This window comes from Somniosus microcephalus, chromosome 1, assembly GCF_052327205.1.
Source record: "Somniosus microcephalus isolate GS21.2 chromosome 1, FLI_Smic_1.0, whole genome shotgun sequence".
Lineage (NCBI taxonomy): Eukaryota > Metazoa > Chordata > Chondrichthyes > Squaliformes > Somniosidae > Somniosus > Somniosus microcephalus.
In genome coordinates this window covers 136,381,591-136,406,237 of record NC_140987.1, presented here as the reverse complement: position 1 = coordinate 136,406,237, position 24,647 = coordinate 136,381,591, and the positions used below count along the sequence as shown (strand labels likewise).

At 44.8% G+C, this 24,647-nt stretch overlaps 1 protein-coding gene across 4 annotated transcripts in view; it reads left to right on the top strand.

Annotated features, from left to right (window-relative positions):
* The window catches only part of LOC147124369 (beta-1,3-galactosyl-O-glycosyl-glycoprotein beta-1,6-N-acetylglucosaminyltransferase-like), a 111,417-nt gene that overhangs the window by 72,214 nt on the left and 14,556 nt on the right, over positions 1–24,647 (top strand). Inside the window, exons 1-3 of one of the 4 annotated variants that reach the window (XM_085986015.1) lie at positions 8,100–8,200; positions 9,138–9,289; positions 11,042–11,132. The exons of 1 other annotated variant lie outside the window; for it this stretch is intronic. The gene's annotated coding sequence lies outside the window, so the exon portion shown is untranslated. Of the gene's footprint in view, positions 1–8,099; positions 8,201–9,137; positions 9,290–11,041; positions 11,133–24,647 lie in introns of those variants that run through there. 2 more of the 4 variants (XM_085986006.1, XM_085986026.1) reach the window with 2 other exon arrangements.

Sequence of the window (24,647 nt, the reverse complement as noted above, 5' to 3'; positions counted from 1 at the left end):
TTCCCGCTGCCATTGTTTTCACAATGAATGTGCAAGAGCTTCCTTGCATAGTGAAATACTATTCTGAAGGGGGCATAACAATGTGTTCTTCAGTTTTTCTGATTTCCTGCCCAGCCTGCTCCACCTTTTTAAAATGAGTGTCAAATGCCAGCAAGGTTGCTCTCTGTTGGGAAGGTATTCCTTAAGGTACAGAGTCATTGGCCGCGATTTTCTCGATCGATGCGGCTTGGGAGCGGGTCAGCTAGTTTCCGGGTTCCAGTCCTGTCCCCAACTTCATCCGGCCCACCGACGTGATTTTACGTCAATTGGCCTTGTTAAGCCTGCCCTGCGGGCTTGCCGGTCAATTAAGAAGAAGCCGGTTAGATGACGCCATTTGATGACGCGTCATCTGCCGGCTTTGTTAAAGGGATCATGCACAATTTTTGTTTGACCGCTCATTTCTCAGTGTTTGACAGCATTGAGGTGATTAATATATATCAAAAAGAGCAGTGGTTCTAATGCCAACCCCTGGGGAACAACACTGTATACCTTCCTCCAGTCTGAAAAACAACTATTAACCACTGCTCTCTGGTTTCTGTCCCTTAGTCAATTTTGTATCCAAGCTGTCACTGTCTCTTTAATTCCATGGGCTTTAATTTTGCTAACAAGTCTATTATGTAGTACTTTATTAAATGCCTTTTGAAAGTCCAATACACATCAAGCATACTACCCTCATCAACCCTCTCTTCATCAAAGAACTCGAATCAAGTTGGTCGAACACAATTTTCCCTTTAACAAATTTGTTCTGAATTTAATCTATTAGCCCATACTTTCCCAAGTTCCAATTCCCCTTCACTGATGTTTGGCTGACTGGCTTGTAATTGCTGGGTTTATCCCTTTCCCCTTAAAGAGGTGTGTAACATTTGCAATCCTCCAGTCCTCTGGCACCGCCCCATTTCTAAGGAGACTCTACAATTTCCACCTTTACTCGGCAACCTAGGATGCATCCCATCTGGACCAGGTGACTTTTCTACTTTGAGTAAGTACCTCCTATTTTTATCCTATCCAATATCACTACTACCTCCTCCTTTACCGTGACATTGGCAGCATTCTCTTCTCTAGTGAAGACCAATACAAAGTATTCATTTAGTACCTCAGCCATGCCCTCTGCCTCCACAAGAAGATCTCATTTTTGTCCCTAATTGACCCTACCCTTCCTTTGACTACCCTTTTACTATTTTTATGTTTATAAAATACTTTTGGGTTCCCTCTTATGTTAGCCGCTAATCTATTCTCATGCTCTCACTTTGTCACTCTTGTTTCCTTTTTTTAGATCTCCTCTGTACTTTCTATAATCAGCTTGGTTCTCTACTGTATTCTGAACCTTACATTTGTCATAAGTCTCCTTTATCTGTTTCATTTTAATCCCTATATCTTTAGTCGTCCAGGGAGCTCTAGCTTTGCATTCCCTTTCTTTCCCCCTCATGGGAATGAGTCTACTCTGCACTCAAACCATCTCCTCCTTGAAGGCCTCCCATTGTTCAATTACCAGTTTGCCTACCAATTTTTGATTCCAATCCATCTGGGCAAGATCCCTTTTTATTTCACTGAAATTAGCTCTCCTCCAGTTAAGTATTTTTATGCTTGATTGTACCTTTTCCTTTTCCATAAGTACTCTAAACCTAATAATGGCCCAGAAATAAGGTTCGGGGGCTTGCCGCGCGTGCAAGCCCCCGATGTGCACTCACCTGGCGCGCCGACATCTGAAGCCTGGGCCTGCTTGGAATTCCTGTCACTGGCCCGGTTCAGATGTTGGCACGCTGTGCTTACCTGATCCAGCGGCGTAGTTAGTTCAATGTGCCGGCTGGGATCAGGTGAGCACTATGCAGCCAATCAGGGGAGGGGAAACTTCATTCATGAGTTTGATAGTAAGAACTGTCAAACTCATGAAAAGTACGGGCGCCCAAAAGACTAGTTTAACTTTAAATAACATTTTAAAAAACATCCCAATAATTAAATAAACTATAAATAATTTTTAAAAACTATTTTAAACAATTAATCAAATTTTTGAAAAAAATAATATAAAAAAAAAGGGTCTAAAACGACACATACCTGTGGAAATTTTTTTATAATTTTAAGTAATAGACCACTTACCTTAAAGAATGAAGTCCTTACATCTCCTTTTTACATTCGTAAAAAGGAGAGGCCCTTGCACACGCGCAAACCTGTGGGGGAAAAAAAGGAATTTCAGCGCGCACGCATTCGTCCTCTGAACCCCTTGGTTCAGAGGACAGGAAATACCGCTTTCCCGCGCATGCGCTGTGCATGCTGAAAACCGGCACTTCCATCGGGCCCACGCGTGAGTACCCCGTCCGAACTCGCGCGTTGGGCCCGGAATTACTGGGCCATTATGATCACTGTTCACCAAATGCTCTCCCAGTGAAACATGCTCCACTTGCCCCAGTTCAATCCCCAGAACTAGATTTGACACATCGTTCTTCCTCTTTGGGCGGGAAACACACTGATCAAGATATTTATCGTGTACACTTCAGGAATTCCTTTCCCTCTTTGACCTTTGCGCTGTTACTATCCCAGTCTATATTGGGATAATTGAAGTCCCCCTTTATCACTACAGGAAACGTTATATCCGGCACCGACGGGACCGAGCTGTTGCCGTCCCATCAAAACTGCCGGACACACCAGCGTTAATGTTGAAGCATACAGAGGTTTTCATCTCCGTATCTGACAACAAACACTGTTGCTTAGCAACAGCTTCAAACAGTCGGCCCATACCTTGGAAGCGTCTCTGTAGCTTAGCAACGGCTTCAGAGAGACTTTCCAGAGCCTGACTGTTGGGGAAAAAATACCTAACGAAACAGCTCCTGATTTCTGCCGGTAGATCGAGGTTTCTGGACATACAACCTCCGGATAAACCAGTGTCTCCTGTACTATGTAGTTCTTGCATCTTTCTGAAATTTACTCCGCTATAAAACACTTGTTAGGTCTCGGCTAGAGTACTGCGTGTAATTCTGGTCACCACATTACAGGAAAGATGTGATTGCACTAAAGAGGGTACAGAGGAGATTTACAAGGATGTTACCGGGAGCAGAGAATCCTAGCTATGAGGAAAGACTGGATAGACTGGGTCTGTTTTCCTTGGAACAGAGGAGGCTGAGGGGAAACCTTAGAGGTGTATAAAATTATGAGGGGCCTAGATAAAGTGGATGGAAAGGACCTATTTCCCTTAGCAGAGGGGTCAAAAAACCAGGGGGCACAGATTTAAAGTAATTGGTGGAAGGTTTAGAGGGGATTTGAGGGGAAATTTCTTCACCCAGAGGGTTGTGGGGGTCTGGAACTCACTGCCTGACAGGATGGTAGAGGCAAAAACCCTAACCACATTTAAAAAGTACTTGGATGTGCACTTGGGATGCTGTAGCCTGCAGGGCTATGGACCAAGAGCTGGGAAGTGGGATTAGGCTGGATAGCTCTTTGTTGGCCGGTGCTGACATGATGGGCTGAAATGGCCTCCTTCCGTGCTGTAACTTTCTACGATTCTATCTCCTTATCACTATTTGGTGGCCTATAGTAAACACCCAGTAGTGTAATAGCTCCTCTATTGTTCCTTAATTCTAACCAAATAGATTCTATCTTTGACCCCTCAACTACATCATCCCTTTCCAGTGATAGATTCTTTTATCAATACTGCTCCCCCTAATTTTGTTTCCTTCCCCATCTTTCCTGAATACCTTGCAGCCAGGAATATTAAGTGCCCTATTCTCCCCTTTGAGCCAGGTCTCTGTTATTGCTACTATATCATAGTTCCAAGTGGCGACTTGTGCCTGCAGCTCACCAACCTTATTGACCATGCTACGTGAATTTACACACACGCATTCCAAACTCATCTTAGACTGCCTCACATTTGCTCCCTGTCTGCTCTCTCCTATTTCTGAACTATTCATTACTTTAGTGCTATTTGTCTCTTCCAGTCCTCTATACCTTGCTTCTCCGCTCTAACATTTCATTCTGGTGCCTATCCCCCCTGCCAAATGAGTTTAAACTCATTTTCAAATAGTACTAGAAATGAAAATTTAGAAATGAAGAAACCCAGAAGTTGTGAAAACGTGTGGAATGGCAGACAAAGAAGATAGCAGGCTCGGCTAGGAGGTCTGGGGCTGCGGTGCAGAATTAGTACCGAGGCCAAGGGCGGGCTATAGAGCTAAAGTTTAGCTAGGAGCGTGAGAATTAATCTGTGGTAATCATGTGAGCAATCATATCATTATAATACTGGATAATGACTTACTGCTGAAATCATTGACTCATGGTAAGGTTGGTTGATCTTGCTGGCATATAAGGAATCATTTTACTAGTCCACACTATTGGTAGGAAGCTTTGCTTGCCGGCTGTGCATTTAAGAGATTTGGGGATGCAGAACCCAGATTTTTTGATCATTAATGACTGGAAAATTGTGGTCAGCATGTAACTGGGTTTCTGATGTGCACTGCTGAATGGCTAGTGATCATAATTTTCCAGTCATTCAGCAGTGCACAGATGCTAGAAAGAAAGTCATGGCTGCCTAGTTTGCTTCCCCATGCACAATCAGCAGCAGCATGACAGGGTGCTACAATTTTGCAGAGTGCCAGGATTAGCAAAGATCGAAAGGGTCATATAATACAGCGACTTGGCCCTACATGCTCCTTTGTTCAATGCCATTACCTGTGTCAACAGGAAAGGATTCCACTCATTCAAGTCTCTGAGTGGCTTTTGTAAGATTAAAGGCTATCCTTCAGTGGTGTGGCTCATGACACCTGTGGTTTCCCAGGACGTGAGCTGAGCACTTGTATAAAGAATTCCATTCATGTACCAGTATTATAATTGTGCGCACCATTGGGATGTTGAAGGTGTGCTTCAGGTGCCAGGATCAATCAGGAGCGTCCTGCAATATAGTCCAACTAGAAACTGCAGGATCATGGTTATCCTGAGAGACAGCATCCATGCCCTGTCTTGCCACTGATCTGCAGGAAAGCAAACCTAATGGTACCAATAAGACCAGGGAAGCCCTGCCTCATAATTGTCTAACCACTTGCCAAGCCTATCTAAGTTTTTCAGGGACCACCTTCAGCCACCTGGAGGAAGACACAAAAAAACGCCCAGAAATACGAGAAAACCAAGGGTGTGGCGAGAATGAGGAACTTAAATAAATTATTATTAGTTAAAAAACAGTACTAGCAAAATTAATGGGACTAAAAGTCATTAAATCCCAAGGACCAGATGACCTACATCCTAGCATTTTGGAAGAGGTGGCCATTGGGATAGTAGATGCATTGGTTGTCATCCTCCAAAATTCTATAGATTCTGGAACGGTTCCTGCAGATTGGAGGATAGCAAATGTAACCCCGCTATATAGGAAAGGAGGGAGAGAGAAAACGGGGAACTACAGACCTGTTGGCCTCACATCAGTAGTTGAGAAAATGCTGGAATCTATTACAGTATAAAGGATGCAATAACTGGGCACTTAGAAACTAATAGAAAGATTGAGCAGAGTCAACATGGATTTATGAAAGGGAAATCCTGTTTGACAAACTTATTGGAGTTCTTTGAGGATATAACTAGTGGAGTAGACAAAGGGGAACTGGTAGATATGGTGTATTTGGATTTTCAGAAGGCCTTTGATAAGGTCCCACACAAGAGGTTGGTGAACAAAATTAGAGCACATGGAATTGAGGGTAATATACTAGCATGGATTGAGAATTGGTTAACAGACAGAAAACAAAGAGTAGGGATAAATGGGTCTTTTTCAGGATGGCATGCTGTGACTAGTGGGGTACCGCAAGGATCGGTGCTTGGGGCCCAGGCTATTCAAAATCTATATCAATGATTTGGATGAGGGGACTAAATGTAACATTTCCAAATTTGCTGATGACACAAAGCTAGGTGGCAGTGTCATTTGCAAAGAGGCTTCAAGGGGATCTCGACAGCCTCAGTGAGTGAGCAAGAACATGGCAGATGGAATATAATGTGTGGATAAATGTGAAGTTATCCACTTTGGTAGAAAAAACAGAAAAGCAGAGTATTTCCTAAATGGTGACAGATTGGGGAATGCAGATGCTCAAAGGGACCTGGATGTCCTTGTACATGAGTCACTGAAAAGGAATGTGCAGGTGCAGCAAGCCATTAAGAAGGCAAATGGTATGCTGGCTTTCATTACAAGAGGATTTGAGTACAGGAGTAAAGAAGTCTTACTCCAATTATATAGGGCCTTGGTGAGACCACACCTGGAGTACTGTGAATAATTTTGGTCTCTTTTCCTAAGGAAGGATATACTTGCCATAGAGGGAGTGCAACAAAGGTTCACAAAATTGATTCCTGGGATGGCAGGACTGTCGTATGAGAAGAGATTGAGTAAACTAGGCCTATATTCTCTTGAATTCAGAAGAATGAGCAGGGATCTCATTGAAGCATACAAAATTATTACAGGGCTTGATGGGGTGGATGTTGGGAGAATGTTTCCCTTGGCTGAGGAGTCTAGAACCAGGGGCCACAGCCTTCGGATACAGGGTAGGCCATTCAGGACTGAGATGAGAAGAAATGTCTTCACACAGAGGGTGGTGAATCTTTGGAATTCTCTACCCCAGAGGGCTGTGGAGGCTCAGTCATTGGGTATCTTCAAAACAGAAGTCAATAGATTTCTGACTAGTAAGGGCATCAAGGGATATGGCAATAGGGCCGGTGAATGGAATTGAGGCAGAAGATTAGCCATGATCTCATTGAATGGCGGAGCAGGCTCAAAGGGCTGAATGGACTACTCCTGCTCCTACTTCTTGTTCTTATTCCACTCCTCTAACTTCCTTTTAAAACTTCCCTGAAACTCAACTCTTCAACAAAGCTTTTGCCACTTCCCTTAATATCTCCTTCTTTGGCTTGGCATCCGTTTTTTTAATGACATCTCTGTGAAACACTATGGAACTTTTTTTATGTTAAAGACATTATATAAATGCAAATGTTGTTGTTTCACTGCTGGGCCAGAAAACCCAAGGGCTCTCTGTTCTCCTGATGGATGTTTTCTCAAAAAAAATTACTTTGTACAGTAAAACGCATTATGATGATGCCTGCCCCTTCAGGCTGCCACAGGCCTTTAAATCCTAGTCCCACTGAGTGACCTCGCAATCTGTAGTATTTCTGTTGTCTGGAGCTTGTTTAAATTAGGCTGACCCTGGAAATTGTGGTGTGGTCAGTGCTCATGATGGTGATCGCGAGTGGTGCACCACTTTACTTCTAATCAGAAAATCTAGGCTTGGTCGCTTGGTTTTTTGTTGTTGCACCAGAAGCTTTGGCCTGGATATCTGACTTAGATAATGGCCCAGAACTTGGTGTCGGGGGCTTGCTGCGCGTGCAAGCCCCCGATGTGCGCTCACCCTGCGCGCCGACATCTGAAACCTGGCCCGCAGTTGATTTCCTTTCAGTGGCCAGGTTCTGATGTCGGCGCGCTGTGCTAACCTGACCCAGCGGCGTAGTTAGTGCGATGTACTGGCTGGGATCAGGTGAGCACTGTTCAGCCAATCAGGGGAGGGGAAACTTCATTCATAAGTTTGAGAGTAAGAACTGTCAAACTCATGAGAAGTACTGCACCCCAAAACACTACTTAAACTTTAAATAAAATTTTAAAAAACATCCCAATCATTAAATTAAGTATAAATAAGTTTTAAAAAAAAATAATTTAAACAATTTTTTTTTTTGAAAAAGTAAATTTTTAATAAAAAGGGTCTAAAACTAAACTTACCTTATTGTAGATTCTTTAAAATAATAAACCTGTGGGGGAAAAAAAAAAAATTCTAAATTACACTAAAACACCACTTACCTGTAAAAATAAATACTTACGTGTGCTTTTTACAAGCGTAAAGACCAGAGGCCTTTACACATGCGCAAATCCCCCAAAACAGAGGAAATCCAAGACGCACGCGCTGCCCCCTACAGCGCACGTGCTAGCCTCTTCAACTCTTGGGTGAGAGGAGAGGAAATGTCGGTTTTCAGCGCATGTGCTGTGCTTGCTGAAAACCGGCATTTCCTCCGGCCAGACGCGTGAGTACCCCTTCCGTACTCACGCGTTTGGGGAGGAATTTCTGCCCCATTGACATTTGATGCGTCTAGAAATAACCTTCCTGTTTTGTTTTGTATTTCAGTGCTGTTGCTATTACTTGTGGTCTCCATGCAGCTTCCTGTAAGGGTAAGGCCCATCATGTGGTTTAAGATACAGCAGAATAGGGGAAATAAATTTGAACACTCAGATTGTAATTTTCTTAAATGGATAGAGACCCTTTGGGATGGTGGCAGTACTCTGCTCTTATGTAGAGGTTGAACTTTCAAAGAATGAATAAGCCTCCTCTATCAAAACCAAAATTTTCCAGTATACAATTCCAAAAGTAGTATACTTATAAATCCCTATTATGAATGGCTTCCCATGCAATGTCCTCTTTTTAAATGGACACTAATGTCTCAAGCACTCAAATGCATTATAGTGCTTAGGCTTCATTAGCATATTTTTTCAGATTCTTAATCTTTAGCACAACAAGTTTCTCCGCACCATAGAGATTTGCTGGCACAGATTATCGCATGCCATGTACATGAGTGCTAAGCAGGCCTCAGTCAATACCCCATAATCTCCATAATGCTGGGGTGGTGGCCGATGCACATTACTATGGGTGCTGAAGTTTGTATTATGGGTCTCCACAAGTATTTAGAATTATGCATCTTACTGTTGGTCAATTTTTAACTGCTAGTATTTCAATGGCTAAAAAGAAAAGTAACTTAAAAAAAATCATGCAGTTTAAAGATACATTATAGAGGATCAGAAAAAGAACTTTGCACTAAAAATGGCCTGCTCTACAAACTATTGCCAACTGTTTGCCCTGACTTTCATTATATATAATGCTCTTCATTGTAGTGTACCATTTCTACTTAATGTTACAGGCTCATTTATATAATATAATATATGTATGTGCTCCATACAGTATAAGCTTTCTCACTTGGGGTTAACATTAATACCTATCTGGACTAGAAATTAGCTAAGTTACAACAGATGGAAGCTTCACAGCCTACCTTCACAATGCACATGTTGTATACTGTTCAAATTTAGTATTGTATTTAATTCAAATACTCCATAGACTAGCCCCCATCATTGAGCCTACCATTCCCAAGGAGCAAGCGGGTTTCTGGAGCGGCCGTAACAGCTGCAACCAAGTGCTTCCAGCAGGCTTCCAGCACCAGTTCAAGATTGCCGTAGCACTCATGGACCTGTCAGCGGCCTTTAAAACAGGTATGGAAGCATGGATTACTTTTCAAGTTCTCACCATTTTACTTTGCAGAATAACGATCCATCTTCTCAATTCCATGCTTAGCAACCGACGCTTCTGTGTATACTCTGGCACCCAGATTAGCAAATATAGGACATTGAACAATGGACTCCCACAGGGTTCTGTCCTAGCACCCATATTCAACGTTTAGACCAGTGACCTGCCCGAAACAAGAGTTCCGCAAGTTCATATACGTTGATGACATTGCCTTGGCCATGCAAAACATTCATCTGTCCATCACCGAGGAGACCCTGACCAGTGATTTAGAGGTTGGAGGCCTACTTCCGCCGATGGCGACTTCGGTCAAACCTGCAAAAGACCGTCGCCTCGACATTCCACCTCAACACCCATCAAGCAATCCAAGCTTTGAAAGTCTCCTTTTGCGATGCAGAGGTAAACCATGCCAAAAATCCCTCCTATTTAGGAGTTGCGCGTGATCACATCCTGTCCTATAGACAGCATCCCCAGAACCTTGGGAAGAAACTAAAGAGTAGGATCAACTTGATCCTGAAACTCGTTGGATCCACATGGGGAGAAGACATGCCGATCCAGGCCAACTTGAACAACCTACCACCGACCCGTCTCAAATCTAGAAGGCCATTTTGGACCATCACCGAAGCCCTTCAGTGATCTCCCCTCAGCCTTGATGACCGATGGCGAAATGCTTGGAAGAACTGTGACATACGGATTGGATTCCTTCTAGAGGACCCCACAGTACAACCTGAAGGATCAAACCTTCCTCGCAAACAGTGGACAACCATCAACCGCCTCAGAACCGGTCATGGTAGATGCTGGCACCTTCTCCATAGATGGAAGACTAAAGCATCCTCATCATGCGACTGTGGAGCTCCTAATCAGACCCTGGAGCACACCATTGAGCACTGCCCTCAGAGGAAATTTGCAGGCAGCCTACAAGATATCCATACTGTTGCACCGGAAACTTTGGCCTGGATACCTGACTTAGATATTGACATTTGATCTGCTTTGCTACTACCATACGGAAGAAGAAGAAGAAGACAACTGCTTTTTTTGCTGCAATGATGCTTTAGGGGGAAAGGAAGTTCTTTAAGCTGCACCTCCTCTGTTATCTGTGCCCATTCCACAATGGAACTGGCATTGGGGTAGATCTTGACTTTGTCTGATAGTGAGTCAGCAGCCCATTTTACATTTCTCCGGATTTTTATTTCCATTGATTTCAGGCTGCTGGAAGCTGGTCCCTCTGGGACAGTAGCCCCCCTGAGATGGGTTACCTCGGGCCTCTAAGGCTCCAGGAGAACGTTCCAGTCCTGCTGTTCAATCTCATCTCACTAAGGAAGCACTTTGTAGAAGTACTAGATTAGAAACTTGAGTAAGTAAGTTAGCTGACACAAAGGATAGTCAGAGTGTAGTTGTTAGTAGGGAGGATAGACTTTTTTGATACTTCCAGGTGAATTTTGTTGTGGCAGGGGTATGGGGGAGGGGTGGTAAAATAGCCTGATCACACAGAATTGGGAGTTCATTTCTGTGTATGCGCTCAAGTTTTAGGAATTTGGTAATGGCAAGGTAAGTAGAAATTTCTGTCTTATGATGGTTCTTGGCTGAAGTCTTGGAAAGTGAGGGACTTTGTGAGGGCGTGGTGGGGGTGAGAGAGTAGGTAGGGGGCACTGACTTTATTTGATGAGTAAACAGTTATTTATCAAAAGTTCTTAAGTATCAGCTGCATTCTCTTTGCTCAGGTTGCTGGCTGTCCTGTTCCACTTCCCCTCTTTTTGCTCATCCCGCTCATGCTGTGGGGATGCCGAAGACCTTGTTGGTCTATAGACCCTGGTAAGTAACTACAAGTAGGGAAGATATACCTTTTGTGATGCTTGACTATTGGCTCAGTTTTACCCTTCGCCGCACCTGATGAGAATGGATGAAAACGTTAGTTAGATCACTTTTTTGTGATTCTTTATAAATGGTTACACATTACATTCAGAGTTTTGGAGGGAATTTATCCTGTGCCACATCACCATACCCCAATATTTCACCCTCTGGACAAGGGCTACCCCCTACAGACGCAGCTCATGACACCCACCACACCTGAGCAACATGGGTATAATCCAGCCCAGGGAACCACCACGATCGTTATCAACCCTGCCATCAGGCTGCTGAAGAAGAGCTTCAGATGTCTCGACCGGTCTGGGGGCTCCCTAAATAAGAGACAAGAATGGTGTTCGCATGTTGGGTGAGGAGAGCAAAGGAAGATGTGAGTGTGTTTGGAATGAAAGAGAGGTCGTGCAGTGTGTCTTTATGGTGAAGGATGTGATGGAGGGGAGGGAATTGCTGAGTGTTGAAGAAGGGGATGAAACGCATGCTGTGAGGTGCTACTGAGAGTGTTGGAGAGACAAAGAGGTATATTCACACTTCCTGCTCTTGTGAAGCCACTGAACTTCTTTTGGCATTGAACCCAGGTCCTGGATTGATTCTGGTGGCACTGACCCTGTCTGTAATCTCTGTCTATGTTGAACCGCTGTGACCCTTTGGATGCTCCTGAACAGTGGTGGAAGAGGACCTCCCTCTTTAACCTGACTTCTTCAATGAGTACTTTCAGAGAAGCATCCGAGAAGAAGGGGCCAGCCCTTGGGCTCATTTCTCTCGCTCAACAAGGTTGGGAAATAAATTGTTCAGGGTAGAATCTTAAGCAAGGATGCAACCATTTTAAGAGATCCAGCTTCGCTTTAAATAGCTTACAGCTAGTGCACAAGAGTTGGCAGGCTGCCCGATTCACAATGGAATTGGGAATGCAAGCCACCATTCTCATTAAAATGAAGCCCGGAAATGAAAATGCCCTGGGTCGCACATTGGAAAGTCAGCCCTTCTCGCCACCCCCTCCCCCATTCCCATTGAGAAATCAATATCTAGAGTGTAAAGCAGTACTTTGAGTAGAGTAGTACAAATAGTAGGAAAAGTCTTAACTCGATTCCCAAAGTAGTAGAAAGATCACTATGCAGGCAAACAAACACCAACCTTCAGAAGCAGCACAAAATGGCCAACTCAGGGCTACCTTGCATCAACTTTTACTGCCACTGGTAGCTCTGTGAAGCTGTCAAACACTGACATTCTCTTTAGTTTGATGAGGCTTTGTGGTGAGGACTCCTCAAACCTTTCAACTTTGTAAATTTCACATGTCTGTAGGACACAGTGGGAATGTATACAGAGGAAGAATATGTAGGATGACATATTTAGAGCTTAAAAAGAATAAAAGTTCAAAGGCAAGAAAGGTTGTGATAGAAAGAAGTTGGAGGTGGGAGAGAGATCAATTATCAAGTTACTTCCTGTATCCTGTCCTGACATTGGAAAGTATTCAAATCCTGAATGGGTCTGAGCTTTATAAACTATTAAGTCATTTGGGAGTAAAATATATGTTTGGCACAAAAGAGGAAATTGAGCTTCTTGGAGTTAGTTTTAACAATAAAGGAAATGTGGGAGTTCCATTTGAAATCGGTAGAGATTGAGGCCAAGAGTGAAACTATTTATTTACGGGAGTTGTACACTGGCAAAATGTGACTCAAGTCTTGCCCAACATTGAGAAATGATAAAGGTTTATGAGCTGTATAAGAGCAGCCAAAGATTACGATGATGCATGACTCTACATACTGATGTAAAATTGGTCCATGCTTCATTGCTTGTATATATGAAAGCAAAGCTATTTACAAAAATAGTAAGTCTTTAACTTTTTATTTTAAAAGACACTGTTTTCATGAAAAAGTGTCAAGTCATTTATTTATAAACACTATAAATACTTGTATAATTTAAATCTGACCAAGTTATCACATCATGTGTGTGGTTACATTTTGCTGAAAATGGTGCATGTTTGTTTTGCCCTTTCTCCCTCCTCAAATTAATATAAGTGCTTTGGTGACACTTCTTTAATGGAATCTGCTTTTTACAGGAAACTTTGGTTTATCCGGAAGTTGTATGTCTGGAATACTCGATCTAACGGCAAAAATCAGGAGCCGTTTTCTATAAGTTTTTTTAGTTCTCGTTCTTTTTTTTTCCCCCCAGTCAAGCACTGCAAGGTCTGTAGCTATAGCAACAGCTTCAGCTAGAGACGCTTGCAGCTGAAGCCGACTCTTTAGAAGCTGTTGCTAAGCAACAGTGTTTGTTGTCAGATATGGAGATGAAAATCTCCGTATGCTTCAACATTAACTTTGTATGTCCGGCAGTTTTGATAGATCGGCAACACGCCGGTCCCGTCGGTGCTGGATAGCACAAAGTTTCCTGTATGTAGATTCTACTGTACACTTTCAGTATCAATTTCAGTGAAAACAGTCAGTAATCTCACATGGATCTACTATAGTCCTCTGGGTTATTTAGAGTCATAGGCCGTGATTTTATGCTTCAAGGCGGCTTGGGAGCGGGTTGGCTGCCTTCCAGGTTCCCATCCGGCCCATAGACATAATTTTACGTCAATTGGCCTTGTTAAGCCCGCCCTGCTGGCTTGCCGGCCAATTAAGAGGAAGCCGGTGTCAGATGACGGCATTTGATGATGTGTTATCTGCCCGTTTTCTTAAAGGGACCATGCACAATTTTTTTTGACAGTTGATTTTTCAGTGTTTGACAGCATTGAGGTGCTGCAAACACTGACAATCACTATTCACAGATGAGCTCTTGCACCCAGGCTCTCCAGTGACTCTCTCCTTAGGCTAGAACAGATGGCAGCTGCAGGTGAGGTTACAGAAGCGATCTGTCACTGGTGAGAGAGGTTCTCCCAATGAGGTGGGACTACACATACAATTCAAAACTTGTTACCTACAGAAAAGTCTAACTGCATTAAAAAATGAATTTCCCAACATTTTCTTATGTCTGAAACTCACCAGTGTACCATTGGATCCTTCACCCCACTTCTGCAGCTGTCATCAATGCATAAACATTACAGCAGACTGACAAAACTCCACACTTACCTGGCGTGGTGTCCAGATGTCGGGAAGCCCGCAATAGAAGTGTCAAAATTAGAAAAAGCCTGTTAAGTGCCTGTTAACAATCAGCAGTTAAGTGGCTATAATCCTCTTCCCGCCGCTAGGTGTCGGGTCCATGCGCAAATCGGGGACCTGACACTTGGGAAGATTGATTGGAGGCGGGTTGACGGCGGAGTTCCGAACCACTGTCAATCTTTGCAATTTTGCCGGATGTCCTGCCTCCAAACCTGCACCCTGAGCACTGGCAAAATTCAGGCCATAGTCATAACGGCACAGAAGGAGGCCATTCGCCCCGCCGAGTCTGTGCCGGCTCTCTGTAGAGCAATCCAGTCAGTCCCATTCCCCCACTTTATCCCCGTAGCCCTGCAAGTTTATTTCCCTCAAGTGCCTATCCAGTCTCCCCTTGAAAACATTGAATGTCTCCGCTTCCACCACTTCCGTTGGCAGCGAATTCCAGGTCATCACCACTCTCTGTGTAAAAAAGTTTTTCCTCACATTCCCCCTGTATCTCTTGCCCAAAACCTTAAATCTGTGTCCCCTAGTCCTTGTACCATCAACTAGTGGGAACAGCCTTTCCCTGCCTAGCCTATCCAAACCCATCATAATCTTGTACACCTCTATCAAATCACCCCTCAACCTCCTTTGCTCTAATGAAAACAAATCCAGCTTCTCCAACCTGTCCTTGTAGCTAAGATTCCCCCACCCCCGGAACCATTCTGGTAAACCTCTGCACCCTCTCAAGGGCCTTCACATCCTTCCTAAAGTGTGGTGACCAGAACTGGACTTATTTTCTGTTGATTGGGTGTAAAATGAACTTTGGGGTGAAATAATGCTCTCTGCCTTTGGCAGAGGGGATTAACACAGTCCAGATAATTTCTTCAATGCTTAAGTAAGTCATTAGTTCACTAGTCACTGGAACTTTCAACTGCACTCAAAATTTGTATATTAAATGGCTTTCATACAGTGTCTCTACCAGTTTATTATATAATTTTGCTTGCATGGATTTTTCATTACAATATTAGATTTTTTTATTAATGAGCTGTGCATTTTAAATCCAACCAACAGAAAATAAGGCCTCAAATTTAACTCTGGTTGCGGATCAGGGGGAGGGGGCGGGAGGCCCCATGACATAGTTGGTGTGAGGCCTGGGCAGTTTTAATTTCCATGGCTCATTTCCATTTGACTGACTGGTTGCCCTCCTGACCATGTCGAGAATCAGGCAGCCCATCCACATTTTGCCAACAAAGGTGAAGCAAAGAGATTGCACCCCCGGCCTGGCTTTTCTGATGCATCCAAGTGGAGGAAGTCAAGCCACGGGGCGGGGGGCATATTGTTTGCCTGTAGCCACCAAAGGATACACAAGTCCGCTATTAAGCAGGCCTAGGCAGAGGTGGCTGACAGGGTCAGTGCCACCAGTATCACCCTGAAGACCTGGTTTCAATTTAGAAAGAGTTGCAATGACCTTCCGAGAGCAGCAAGGATGAGTACACTTCTTCACCTTTCACCTCTCTCAACAACACCTGACAACACTCCTTTTGCCCCTCCCTCACCACTCTCGACAATTTCCTCCCCTTCAGCATACAATCACAAAGGCACACCTCTCTTTCTCATTCCAAACACATTCACCAAGTGTTTTGCTCTCTACACCACACACTAACACCATTGTCTTCTCACATCCTAGCACGTGCAAAACCAGCAACTCCTCCCACGGATGTTGCCTAGCCTGCTGAGTTTTTCCAGCATTTTCTGTTGTTATTCCTCCCACCACTCCTTCCTCATCACATACTCCACACATTTGCTTTTCCATTTATCACCTCCACATCCTCATTCCATCTTGCTGCTTCTTCAACTTTCAACACATGCAGCTACCAGGAGGAGGAGGCTCCATGAACATCCCCATCCTGAATGATGGCGGAGCCCAGCACGCAAATGCCAAGGAAAAGGCGAATGGAGCGTCTGTGACCTGCTTAATGCAGCTGTGTACTGCGGACATGCCTTCTGTAGCACACTGGAAGGACCCGGTGGCAAAGAAGTTAAGGGCTGTGGTGACTTTGACTGTATAAGAGCCACTGGCAAAGCTTGCTTCCCCTGCCTCCGCCCCCCCCCCGGTCAGCAGGCACAAGATCCTGTTGCTGGAGGCTGCAGTGGTCTGCGACTGCCAGCTTGGAGGAGCACAGACTCCTAAAGCACTGCAACTCCGATGGATCCAAGAAAATTACTCTTGGCCTGTACACTCTGTATGCTGGGTAATGCCTACAAGCAGTCACCCTCACCTGCTGTCTTCTACTCCTGCTTGTTTTCAAATCCCTCCATGGCCTCGCCCCTCCCTAACTCTCTAACATCCTCCAGTCCGACAATCCTCCAAGATCTATGCGCTTCTCCATTTCTGGCCTCTTGCCAGCGATTATAATCGCTCTGCCATTGGCGGCCATGCTTTCAGCTGCCTAGACCCTAAGCTCTGGAATTTCCTCCCAAAACCCCTCTGCCTCTCTACCTCTCCTCCTTTAAGGCACTCCTTAAAATCTGCCTCTTTGACCAAGGTTTTGATCACCTGTCCTAATGTCACTTTGTGGTTCGATGTCCAATTTTGTTTGATAATCGCTCATGTGAAATGCCATGAGATTTTTTTACTACGTTAAAGGCGCTATAAAAATGCAAGAAGTTGTTGCTGAGGATGCTGCTGTTCCTCCTTTCCAAGTGTTTTTCTGATAAAATGGAACTAGCAGTAATTGCATCCATGATATGCATAGAAAGCTTACTGAGGATGATATGTCAACAAAAAGTGTGAAAGATACAATCTGGAAGCTGGAAACTCTCTGGCAAACCAGACATCAAAAAGATCCTATGATCCACTGATCTGCAGTTCAGTGCCCCTTTAAATATAGCTTCAGTGGCTCTGCGAAACCAATCCCGAGGGATTCTCCGATTGTTAGTTAAAATTCCGATGAAGCCCTAATTGCATCGTAGGACCCTATTTTAATATATTCATGAGGCCCCGGCCTACCTATGGTGGGCGCCTGTTCCAGATCCAAAAACTACGTGGTTAAGGTGGCTGTGGGTGGGAGCATGTCGGGAATGCAGCAGTAAGTTCACAAAAGCTATTTTAATCACCCGCCTACACTATCCTTATCAGGCGATCAGGGCTCAAGTCTTTTGGGTAGATTTTGACTCTGCGATAATGTAGAATTTCAGCCCATTTTACATCTCTCCCGATTTTTATTTCTGTTAACTTCAATGGGAATAAATCGGGAGAGGTGTAGAACAGGCTGCTGCCTTGCTTTCACCCGTTTTATGCTATCGCACAAAGTCAAGATCTACCTCTCTGTATTTCACTGACATCCTAATTTCCATACAGTATATTTGGATACATGCAAACAGCAAGAAGTTTTCCCCTTTCAAAAAATGGGTCATGTTCAACAGAATAACAAATAGGAGCTTGCTTTGTTTATGTGGAAAAGTGATCCATTATTCATAACAAATGACTCCCCCGGGACCTGGGTTTTAAATGTCACTCCATTTTTTCGCAGTAAAGCTTCTGCACCTTTCAAACTTGATTCTCTTTTGAAACCTGAATGTTTTATGGATTTGTGACTGACTGCACAATGCTGCTGCCTACCAAAGAAATAGTGGCATTATTGTGTGAATTTCAGGTATGTTGTACAGCTTGGCACAGAAGTTTTTGATTTGTCTCGCCCTCTACACCTGTCTGAACCTGGACATCAGTTTGTTGATGCTCCATGCTGACTCCACCCTACCTACGTCAACTTTATCCCACCACGGGACCTTTGACTTTAACTCTGGACTCCCTCCTATTGTCGCCTCTATATCCCCTGTTTACTATGAGGATGTATGTATTCTAATCTTGCTACGTAACCAGACCTATGCAGCTTGAGCTTTCCTTGTGTTCATTGGCATGCACGTTTTAACTGGCGCTCCTGACCCGAGCCCATACATCTATTTCTGCTTCTTTCTCCCCCCTATTTTCTGCTTTTCTCTTTACCCATACAAGACCCCTCTCTCCTGTCACCATGCCTCCTTTCACTTCTCCCCTCTCAGATACTCTGCCCTCCCAAATCCCTACCCCAACCCTTCAGCATCATGTCAATCACAGATAATGCCATCTCTGATCACTTCCTTGTATCGCTATCCCCCTTCCCCCTCCCAACTGGACTTCCTTCTGTGTTCGCCCCTGGAAAAAAACTCTCCCATTTCACTTGCAACGGCTTTTGGCCCTCCATTCAACACAACATTTCTGCAGCTACCAATCTGCTCAAACACAACCTCACCTCTACTTTTGACACCCTAATCCTCATTAAAACCATTATTCTCTCTATCTCTCTCTCTCTCCCTGGTCGATCCCCCTGGTACGGTCCTCATCTCCGCTTCCTTAAGTCCAAGGGATGCAGGCTGCACCACATAAAGCACCATCGGGTCCTACTCTCCTCTGCCAAGACTGCTCACTATTCCAGGATCATTCTGGATTGCAAAGATAAACCCCAGCTTCTATTCGCTACTGCAAGCCATCTTCTTAAACCCCTCTCCCCTGCGTCCGACACCCTCACCTCCAACAACAAGTGTGAGGAGCTCATGAACTTCTTTGTCACCAAGATTGAGTCCATCCGTTCAACTGCCTCTGCTGCTTCCCTCCCTTCCCTTTGCCCATCCGGTCAAACTTCCTCTAAGATTCCACCCTGCCCTAGACCTGAAATCGCATCTTCTGATTCTCTCCTATCTCCCCTCATGCCCTCTCCGAACTCATCTTGTCCATGAAACTCACCTTCTGCAACCTCGACCCTATTTCTACTAAACTGCTGACCACCCAACTTCCCTTCCTGGCTCCCATGTTAGCTGATATTGTTAACTGTTCTCTCTCCTTGGCTACTGTCCCCCTCCCCTTCAAATCTGCCCTCATCGCCCCTCTCATCAAAAGAAATCCTTGACCCCTCTGTCCTTTCAAACTACTGCTCCATCTCCAACCTCCTTTCCTCTCCCAAGCTCTTGAACGTGCTGTTGTCTCCTAAATTCGTGCCCACCTTTCCCGGAACTCCATGTTTGAATCCCTTGTATCAGGGTTCCACCCCTGCCACAGTACCAAAGCGGCTTTTATCAAAGTCACAAATGACATCCTATGTGACGTTCTGTGGGAAACTATCGCTCCTCGTACTTCTCAACCTATCTGCAGCTTTTGACACTGTTGACCATACAATTCTCCTCCAACGCCTCTCCTCTGTCGTCCAGCTGGGTGGGACTGCACTTGCCTGGTTCTATTATCTATCCAGTCATAGCCAGAGAATGGCTTTTCTTCCCATTCCCGCACCTTTACATCTGGTGTCCCCCAGGGATCTATCCTTGGTCCCCTCCTATTTCTCATCTATGTGCTGCCCCTCGGTGACATCATACGCAACAGGTCAGGTTCCACATGTACGCTGGCAACACCCAGCTCTACCTCACCACCATCTCTCTTGACCCCTCCACTGTCTCTAAATTGTCAAACTGCTTATCCGACATCCAGTACTGGATGAGCAGAAATTTCCTCCAACTAAATATTGGGAAGACTGAAGCCAATGTCTTTGGTCCCTGCCACAAACTCCATTCCCCAGCCCCAACTCCATCCCTCTTCCTGGTAACTGTCTGAGGCTGGATCAGACTGTTCTCAACCTTGGTGGCGTATTTGACCCCGAGATGAGCTCCCAACCACATATCCGCGCCATCACTAAAACCGCCTATTTCTATCTCCATCGCCTGACACCGCCCCTGCCTGAGCTCATCTGCTGCAGAAACTCTCTTCCACGCCTTTGATACGTCTAGACTTGACTATTCCAATGCACTCCATCATTGGCAGCTGTCGAGGTCCTAAGCTCTGGAATTCTCTCCCTAAACACCTCTGTCTAGCTACCTCTCTTTCTTCCTTTTAAGATGCTCCTTTTAAACCTACCTCATCTGCCCTAATATCCCCTATGTGGCTTGGTGTCAAATTTTGTTTGATAACACTCCTGTGAAGCACCTTGGGATGTTTTTGCTATGTTAAAGGTGCTATATAAATGCAAATTTTTGTTTATTGTCTTTGAAAGGTTAGACTCAAGTTCAATGTCCATAATATACCGTGTGGTCAAGGACATGATTGCAATAATGTAAATTTTCTAAAGCTAATATTCAGTTGTATTAAATTATTGCATTCAGAAGTTGGCAATATTTGCTAGTTCTTGGTTGAAAAGTAGGAGGGAAATTGAACTGCACGGGAATTGTTGCCTGAAATAACGATAGAGGGTAGAGTAAGAATTGCAGTAATGAGAAAATAGTGGGAGTTGGATGGAACAGTATGTTACAAAGCTATCTCTTCATCTTTACAACCTGAATTTTGATTCACTTCAGATTTTTAATTCTATGAGTTTGTGCTCCAAGCTTGGAGCTGTGCCCATTGGACACCCGCCCAAAATTCTGATACGCACCCTTGACGGCCAAGCTATGCGTTGGGAGCACAAACTCATAAAATTGCCCATGTAGGGTTTCTGACTTTATCAGCTATAAAGGTCCTAAGTGAAATGAGTTTGGGGTGTCTCAATTCAGTTACCAGTGGATGTATGCCCACAGTAAGTAAAGAAGCCATGAACCCATTTCTAGTAATAGTCATTACATTAGAGGATGTAAGTTACTATTACATGGCTCCTGAAGACTGGATGTGTTGTTTAGCAATAGCATAAGGCTACAAGGAGTCTCGGTTGCAATAGCTATACTATTTGTTGAAGGAAACCTAAGCAGCATTCATCACAATGTGTCACAGTATGTGGTAATCTGTTCCAATGAAACTTGACTACTGCTTTAGTTTAAAGTGTCTGAATATGTTACAAAAGATTTCCTCCCACAGTCCAAAGATGTGCGGGTTAGGTTGATTGGCTATGATAAATTGACCCTTAGTGTTAGGGGGATTAAATACATGGGGTTACGGGGATAGGGTGGGATATGTGTTGGTGTAGGGGTTACGGGGATCGGGTGGGATATGTGTCGGTGCAGGCTCGATGGGCCGAAATGGCCTCTATCTGCACTGTGGTGTTTCTGTGATTCTGTGAAACAGGCTATTCGACCCAACAGGTCGAAGCCAGTGTTTATGCTCCACACGAGTCCCATCCCACCCCTCCTCTTCTACCCCCATCAGCATATCCTTCTTTCCTTTCTCCCTCATGTGCTTATCTAGCTTTCCATTGAATACATCTATGCTATTCACCTCAACTACTCCTTGTGGTAGCAAGTTCCACGTTATTTTTTTTTATCCACAATTTTTGTTTGGCCCCCCTTTTTTTTCCCTCCCAAATGGCAGCTGTCCTTCATTCTGCCAGCGCAATTCACACCCCATCTAGAGCCATCCTTTGTTCCTTAACCTGTCCTATTACCACCACCTCTCGCCTTGAATATCACTTAATGTCTCAATGTCTCTTAATCGCTCCTGCTTTCTATCCTATCACTGACCGTCCCTTTTGTTCTTTCATCCCCTCCCCCTTTTCCCAGCCCCTGAACCTGCTTTCCATTTCCTGCTTTTTTCCAGTTCTGACGAAAGGTCATCGACCTAGAAACATAGAAAGATAGGAGCAGGAGTAGGCCATTCGGCCCTTCGAGCCTGCTCCGCCATTCAACGAGATCATGGCTGATCATCCAAACCCTAGCACCCGGTCCCTACACCGCCAGCCATCCCACCCAAGCCCTATCCCCGTAACCCCACGTATTTAATCCCTCCTAACACTAAGGGTCAATTTTTATCATGGCCAATCAACCTAACCCGCACATCTTTGGACTGTGGGAGGAAACCGGAGCACCCGGAGGAAACCCACGCAAACACGGGGAGAATGTGCAAACTCCACACAGACAGTCACCCGAGGCCGGATTTGAACCCGGGTCCCTGGCGCTGTGAGGCAACAGTGCTAACCATTATGCCACCGTGCTGACCTGAAACGTTAACTCTGTTTCTCTCTCCACGGATGCTGCCCTGGCCTGCTGAGTTTTTCCAGCATTTTCTGTTGTTATTCCACATTCTAACCACTCTCTTTGTTAATGAAGTTTCACCTGAATTCCCTTTTGGATTTATTAGTGGCTACCTTATATTTATGGCCCCTAGTTTCGCCCACATGTGGAAACATTATCTCTACATCTACCCTATTAAGCCCTTTCATAATCTTGAAGACCTCTATCTCCTAGGAAGCCCTAGAGGAGTATAGAAAGTGCAGGGGGGTGCTTAAAAAAAGAAATTAGGAGCGCAAAGAGGGGGCATGAAAAAACACTGGCTGGCAAAATAAAGGAAAATCCCAAGGTGTTTTATAAGTATATTAAGGGCAAAAGGATAACCAGGGAAAGAGTAGGGCCCATTAGGGACCAAAGTGAAAATCTGTGTGTAGAGCCGGAAGAGGTAGGTGAGGTTTTAAATGAATATTTTGCATCTGTGTTCACTATGGAGAAGGATGATGTAGGCATAGAAATCAGGCAGGGGGATTGTGATATATTTGAACAAATTAGTATTGAGAGGGAGGAGGTACTAGCGGTTTTAGTGGGCTTTAAAGTGGATAAATCCCCAGGCCCAGACGAGATGTATCCCAGGCTGCTGTGAGGCAAGGGAGGAGATTGCAGGGGCTCTGACACAAATTTTCAGAACTTCTCTGGCCACATGGGGAGGTGCCAGAGGACTGAAGGACGGCTAACGTAGTACCATTATTCAAGAAGGGTAGTAGGGATAAACCAGGGAATTACAGGCCAGTGAGCCTAACATCAGTGGTAGGGAAATTATTGGAAAACATTGAGGGACAGAATTAGTCTCCACTTGGAGAGGCAAGGATAGTCAGCATAGCTTTGCCAGGAGGAGATCATGTCTAACCAATTTGATTGAATTTTGAGAGGGGGTGACCAGGTGTGGATGAGGGTAGTGCAGTTGATGTAGTCTACATGGACTTCAGTAAGGCTTTTGACAAAGTCCTGCATGGGAGGCTGGTCAAGAAGGTAAGAGCCCATGGAATCCAGGGCAATTTGGCACATTGGATCCAAAATTGGCTTAGTGGCAGGAGGCAGAGGGTGATGGTCGGGTTGTTTTTGTGACTGGAAGCTTGTGTCCAGTGGTGTACCGCAGGGATCAGTGCTGGGTCCTTTGCTGTTTGTAGTGTACGTTAATGATTTAGATATGAATGTAGGAGGTATGATCAGTAAGTTCGCAGATGACACGAAAATTGGTGGAGTGGTAAATAGTGAGGAGGGAAGCCTCAGGCTACAGGACGATATAGATGGGTTGGTCAGATGGGCAGAACAGTGGCAAATGGAATTTAACCCTGAAAAATGTGAGGTGATGCATTTTGTGAGGACTAACAAGGCAAGGGAATACACAATGAATGGTAGGATCCTAGGAAGGACAGAGGATCAGAGGGACCTTGGCGTGCATGTACATAGATCCCTGAAGGCAGCAGGGCAGATAGATAAGGTGGTTAAGAAGGCATATGAGATACTTGCCTTCATTAGCCGAGGCATAGAATATAAGAGCAGGGAGGTTATGATGGAGCTGTACAAAATGCTAGTTAGGCCACAGCTGGAATACTGTGTGCAGTTCTGGTTGCCACACTATAGGAAGGATGTGGTTGCATTGGAGAGGGTGCAGAGGAGATTCACCAAGATGTTACCTCTGCTGGAGTGTTTCAGCTATGAAGAGAGACTGGACAGGCTGGGGTTGTTTTCCTTAGAGCAGAGAAGGCTGAGGGGGGACCTGATTGAGGTGTACAAAATTATGAGGGGCATAGATAGGGTAGATAGAAAGGAACTTTTCCCCTTAGTAGAGGGGTCAATAACCAGGGGGGCATAGTTTCAAGATAAAGGGCAGGAGGTTTAGAGGGGATTTGAGGAAAAACTTTTTCACCCAGAGGGTGGTTGGAATCTGGAACTCACTGCCTGAAAGGGTGGTAGAGGCAGGAACCCTCACAACATTCAAGAAGCATTTAGATGAACACTTGAAACGCCATAGCATACAAGGCTACGGACCAAGTGCTGGAAAATGGGATTAGAATAGATGGGGCTTGATGGCCAGCACGGACACGATGGGCCAAAAGGCCTCTTTCTGTGCTGTATAATTCTATGGGCAGGATTTTCATTGGGCCGTGGAGGCGGGATTGGAGGTGTGTGGGGGGGTTAAAATCTTGAAATCGGGGGGCACGAACCCATCCCGCCCCCAACCCGCCTCCATGCCAGATTCAAAGGAGGCGAATTCCCGACCTGTGCTGGGAGTCGCCTCCCCGAGGCGGGAAGGGGATTAGTGCCAATTAACTGCCTGTTAACAGGTAGTTAACAAGCAGTTTTTAGCCTAATCCCTATTTTTATTCCTGAAGTGTGGGATTCCCGACGGCTCCAAACCACGCCAAGT